The following is a 6,000-nucleotide window of genomic DNA, read 5'->3' as shown; positions in this document are numbered from 1 at the left end:
CTCAGCTCAAGTAGCTTTGCCACCACTACCTACCTCTACAAAGCCACAAAAGCCCATAACTGTTGCTCAGAAGAAGGAGATTGCTATTTTCTCCGGACCAAAATCCACTATTGTCTCCTAAACGGTAACTGCTAACAATGATCTTTCTGTTTTATGTTCACAGATGAAGAACTACATGGAGCAGCAGAACAAGACCAACCAGAGGATCCTCCATGAGATCGAGGAGATCAAGAAAACTAAGAACACTACTAAAGACACATGTCCCATAATGCCGAAAATGCTTGACTTCGGCACTCCAGATTTCCCGAGTCAAAGGTGTCCAACATCCTCTTATCCTTGGCAAGGATCCTCAAACCTTTCCCAGAAAGGAAACTTTGACCAGTCGTAAGGATCATCTATCCTTCAACAAGGATCATTAGGACAACACTTAAGATCCTCCGATCATCATTCGCAAGGATCCTTGGCCTTCCAATCTGGACCCTCAGGTTTCCATCAAGGATCCTCCACCCATCAACTTCAAGGATCCTCCATCTTTCAACCAGGATCCTTGGGTTTCCAAACAGAATCCATCGTCCATCAACACCCACAATCTTATTATCCTTATGGGAAGGAACCTTTGAAGGAACCACAGTTAAGGCCTTTTGAAGTCCATAAAGGTGACTTCATACCCAAGGAAACCACTGCTCCTGCTGGACCAACTCTTGATGCCGAATCAGTGTACCACGGACGCAGCTATGGAGCGAGATTTTTTGATCCTGCAAGAGGTAACACTTACGGTAATTTATCTTTTGGCACTAATCATGGTGGTGTGAAGGATACCGGGATCAACCAAACCATAGCCCGTGATCTACAAAAGGTATAGGATATGATATCAAGTGTACCAGGGGTCATCAAACCTATTCCCGAATTACTAGCAGGAAGCCATAACATATCCAGATTTGCTCCACCAATTTGTGATGCTGAGATACCAAAGCGCTTCACTGCCCCTAGCATGAAATTATATGATGGATCCACGGATCCTGAGGAACATGTAGCCTTATACCGTGAGAGAATAGAAATCAAACCAATCCCAGAAAGGTTGATAGAAGCTTGCTTATGTAAAGGCTTTGGCATAACCCTCACCGGATCCGCCCTCAAATGGCTGCTAAGTCTTCCTCCTTATTCTATTATTTCTTTTTCTCATTTGATCAATCTGTTTAATAGCCAGTTTTCATGCAGTAGATCCTTTGAAAAATTAACTAGTGATCTATATAGAGTTGTCCAACCTCGTGGGGAACCTCTTAGGCAGTTCCTTACTAGGTTTGAAAGGGAGGCCTTGGAAATTCCAAATCTGGATGTCCCGACAGCTGTTGAAGCATTCAAAATGGGATTACAAAGGACTCTTCATTTTATCAAGATCTTGTGGTGACTCCTCGCAGGAATTTAGACGAAGTCCAAAACAGAGCTTTAAGATTTATCTGGTTGGAGGAGGATCAAAGAATACACGATCAACTGAATACTCCAACAAAAAATGAATCTCAAGACAAGAAACAAGGATCCTACTTCAGAAACAACAACTCCAAACCATTCACTAAACCGAATGGCCAAAAGATCGATGCTGTGGAGGAAGAAGAAGACGATGAAGATTGCCCAAGAATATATGACTACTGCTTTTCTGTAGATATGGGAGGAGTGATGCTTGCCATCAGGAACTTGGTTGACATAGCGAGATGGCCAAGGAAAAATGAGAAGGCACCTCCCCCTAAAGATTAATAAAAAATGGTGTGCCTTTCACGAAGAATTTGGCCACATGACAGAAGACTGCATAGCTTTGAGAAAGGAGATAAGCTACCTCCTTAGCAAAGGCTACCTCAAGGAGCTGTTTGAAAGAAAAAAGTCTAAGAGCCAAGATCCTGAACCAGTCTCGGAAAAGGCTGCTCCACCTCCCCCAGACGCTCAAGTTATCCACATGATCTTTGGAGGCTTTGATATATGCGGAACTTTTTATTCAGCTACAAAGTAGTACGCCAAAGAGTGCAAACTAGAGAATGGTGAAAGGCCGATCAGGACTTCTACAATAGCTGAGCAAAGAGTTATCTCCTTTGATGAGGATGATCGAGTCAATGTCCAGGATCCTCACCATAACGGTTTAGTCATTACTTTATTTATTTCTTACCATTATGTTCGCTGGATACTCATCGATGGAGGAAGTTCAGTTAACATCATACAATTAGAAGTACTCAGAAGGATGAATATCCCGGAGTTGGAAATTGTCAAACGATCCTCTGTTCTTGTCAGATTCAGTGGGGAAACGAAGAATACATTGAGGGACATCAAACTCCCCATATATATAGAGGGAGTAAATTCTATTAAAAAATTTTGTGTTATCGATTCCTTGTCTTGTTGCAATGTTATTCTTGCAGGCCTTGGATACATGAAATGAAGGAACTTCCCTCTACTTACCACCAATGTGTAAAGCTGCCTACCCCATGGGGAGCAGAGATCGAGAGCGACCAGCAAGACACCAAGGATTGCTATACTTATTCAATGAAGCCTACAAAAAAGCTAAGGGAAGCATAGCAATTACAGAAAGCAAGAAGAAATGTCATGGAGACTAGGGAACAAGTTTCTAATGAAGTGGTCTTGTACCCAGAGGATCCTAACGATAAAGTCCTAATAGGAGTTGAAAAACAAGAATCCATTGAGGAGGATCTAGTATCCTTCTTACAATGAAGAAAATCAACCTTTGCGTGGAAACACGAAGATATGACATGTATTTCTAAAGATGTTATAACCCATAAACTTGGAATTGATCCTTCTTTCAGGCCTATTCATCAAAAAAGATGGAAATTTGCTCCGGAAAGAAATGTGATCATCCAAGAAGAGGTACAGAAGCTACTGAAGGCAGGTATGATTAGGGAAGTAAAATATCCAAAATGGTTAGCCAGTGTGGTTATAGTTCAAAAGAAAAACGGAAAGTGGAGGGTATGTGTCGATCTTACTGATTTAAATAAGGCACATCCCAAGGATCCCTTCCCTCTTCCCCACATTGACTCCATGGTGGATGCTACCGCAGAGCATGAAATGTTGACCTTTATGGATGCTTCATCAGGATTTCAAGAAATCCAGATGGAACCATCTGATCAAGAGGACACATCATTTATAACCCCTATGGGCATATATTGTTATATTGCTATGCCGTTTGGTCTTAGAAATCCAGGTGCTACGTATCAGAGACTGGTTAATATGATGTTCAAGGATCAACTAGGAGACACCATGGAAGTCTACATCGATGATATGGTGGTAAAATCAAAGAAGGCGGAAAATCACCTCAAGGATTTGGAAGTAGAATTTGACATCCTTGACAAATACAACATGAAGCTAAATCCTGCTAAGTGTGTGTTGGGACCAAGATCTTTGATCCTTGAAGATCAATTATTATTGGCAGCTGTTTCCAGGACTAAGGATCCTTAATGGGTTAAGGATCCTCAATAGCCGATTTCGGCTGTATTTTAATCTATTTTTTACAGGTATAACGTGTGCTAACTGGAATCCCTATTCTTGCGGACGAGATAATTTACCTGGTCTTTCCTTTTCGTCCACGCTCCAAAACGGTCAAGTTGAAGAAGTAAAACAAACGTGGCCGAGTTTGTAGCTTAGTTAGTTACTAGCTGTTATTTTTTACTTGTATATATATGCATCAAGCTATAGCTGATCATGACACTTGTTACACAACTCTCAAGCACTTAGAACTCTTAGCATAAGCACTTGTATTCACGATCAGCTGTTGTTCCACCATTTGTAATCTTTTCGAGTTTAATATAATTGGTAGTGATAGTTTTCACTACCTGAGTTTTTTATACCGGCGGGATACTAGTTACCAAGGGCTTTTCCTCGTATAAATCTTCATGTTCATTGTCTATAATTGCTACTTTGACTAAATTAATTCATACTAGCACCAATCGTCACATACGAATTTGGTTCATTGATCCTTTAGGCCGATTTTTAACCAAAACAATTTGGCGCCCACCGTGGGGCCTTCGGTGCTTTAATCACAAAAAATCCTTACCTTTATTCAAACCCTACTATTATTCACTAAATGGCCTCTCAAGGGAAAGCTGTTCCCACAACCGCTGCTTCAAGTGTCCCGGCTCAAGTGACTTTGCCACCGCCACCTGGTTCTACGAAGCCACAAAAGCCTACAACTGTTGCTCAGAAGAAGGAGACTGTTGTTTTCTCCGGACCTAAATCCACTACTGTCTCCCAAACGGTAACGGCTAACAATGATGTTTCTGTTTTGTGTTCACAAATGAAGAACTATATGGAGCAACAGAATAAGACCAATTAGAGGATCCTTAGCGAGATCGAGGATATCAAGAGAACTAAGAAGGCCGCTGAAAGCACAAGCCCCATTATGCCGAGGATGCTTGACTTCAGCACTCCAGAATTCCCAGGTCAAAGATACCCAGCATCCACTTATCCTCAGCAAGGATCCTCTGACCTCTTCCAGAAGAAATACTTTGACCAGCGCACGCAAGGATCATCTATCCTTCAACAAGGATCATCAGGTCAACCCTTAGGATCCTCCGGCTACCATTCGCAAGGATCCTCGGCCCTCCAATTTGGACCCTTAGGATTACGCCAAGGATCCTTCACACATCAACCTCAAGGATTCTCGGTCTTTCAGCCAGGATCCTTAGGTTTCCAAATGGAATCCATCATCCATCAGCATCCAGAATCCTATTATCCTTATGGGAAGGATCCTTTAAAAGAACCATGTTCCAAACCATTGGAGGTCCATGAAGGCGACTTCATACCCATGCAAACCACTGCTCCTGCTGGGCCAACTGTTGATGCCGAAACAGTGTACCCCGGACACAGCTATGGAGCGAGATCTTTTGATCACACAAGAGGTAACATTTATGATAATCTATCTTTTGGCACCAATCATGCTAGTATTCACTGGGATCAACCAAACCATAGCCCGTGAGCTACAAAAGCTCAAGGATATGATATCAAGTGTGCAAGGAGTCATCAAACCTATTCCTGATTTACTAGCAGGAAGCCATAACATATCCAGGTTGCTCCACCGATTTGTGATGCTGAGATACCAAAGCGCTTCACTGCCTCTAGTATGAAACTATATGATGGATCCACGGATCCTGAGGAACATGTAGCCTTATACCGTGAAAGAATGGAAATCAACACGATCCTAGAAAGGTTGAAAGAGGCTTGCTTATGTAAAGGCTTTGGCTCAACCCTCACCGGATCTGCCCTCAAACGGCTGCTAAGTCTTCCACCTTATTCTATTACTTCCTTTTCTCATTTGATAAATCTATTTAATAATCAATTTTCATGCAGTAGACCCTTTGAAAAATTAACTAGTGATTTATATAGAGTTGTCCAACCTCGTGGGGAACCCCTTAGGCAGTTTCTTACAAGGTTTGGAAGAAAGGCCTTGGAAATTCCAAATTTGGATGTCCCGACAGCTGTTGAGGCATTCAAGATGGGATTACAAAAGGACTCTCCATTTTATCAAGATCTTGTGATGACCCCTTGAAGGAACTTAGATGAAGTCCGAAACAAAGCTTTAAGATTCATCAGGTTGGAGGAAGATCAAAGAATACAGGATCAACTAAGCACTCCGGTGAAAAATGAATCTCAACACAAGAAGCAGGGATCCTACTTCAGAAACAACAACTCCAAACCATACAGCAGACCAAATGGCCAGAAAATCAATGTTGTAGAAGAGGAGGATGACGATGAAGATTGTCCAAGAATATCCAATTACTGCTTCTCCGTAGACATGGGAGGAGTGATGCTTGCTGTTAGGAACTTGGGTGACAAAGCAAGATGGCTAAGGAAAAATGAGAAGGCACCGCCCCCCAAAGATAAATCAAAATGGTGTGCCTTTCACGAAGACTTCTTCCATATGACAGAGGATTGCATAGCCTTGAGAAAGGAAATAAGCTACCTCATCAGCAAGGGTTACCTTAAGGAGCTGTTCGGAAGAAAAAAGTC

Source organism: Bidens hawaiensis, unplaced genomic scaffold (genome assembly GCF_021521415.1).
Source record: "Bidens hawaiensis isolate Kalapana, Puna unplaced genomic scaffold, B.hawaiensis_p1.1 tig00022698_1, whole genome shotgun sequence".
Taxonomy (NCBI): domain Eukaryota; kingdom Viridiplantae; phylum Streptophyta; class Magnoliopsida; order Asterales; family Asteraceae; genus Bidens; species Bidens hawaiensis.
Note: the sequence above shows the minus strand (reverse complement) of the source record.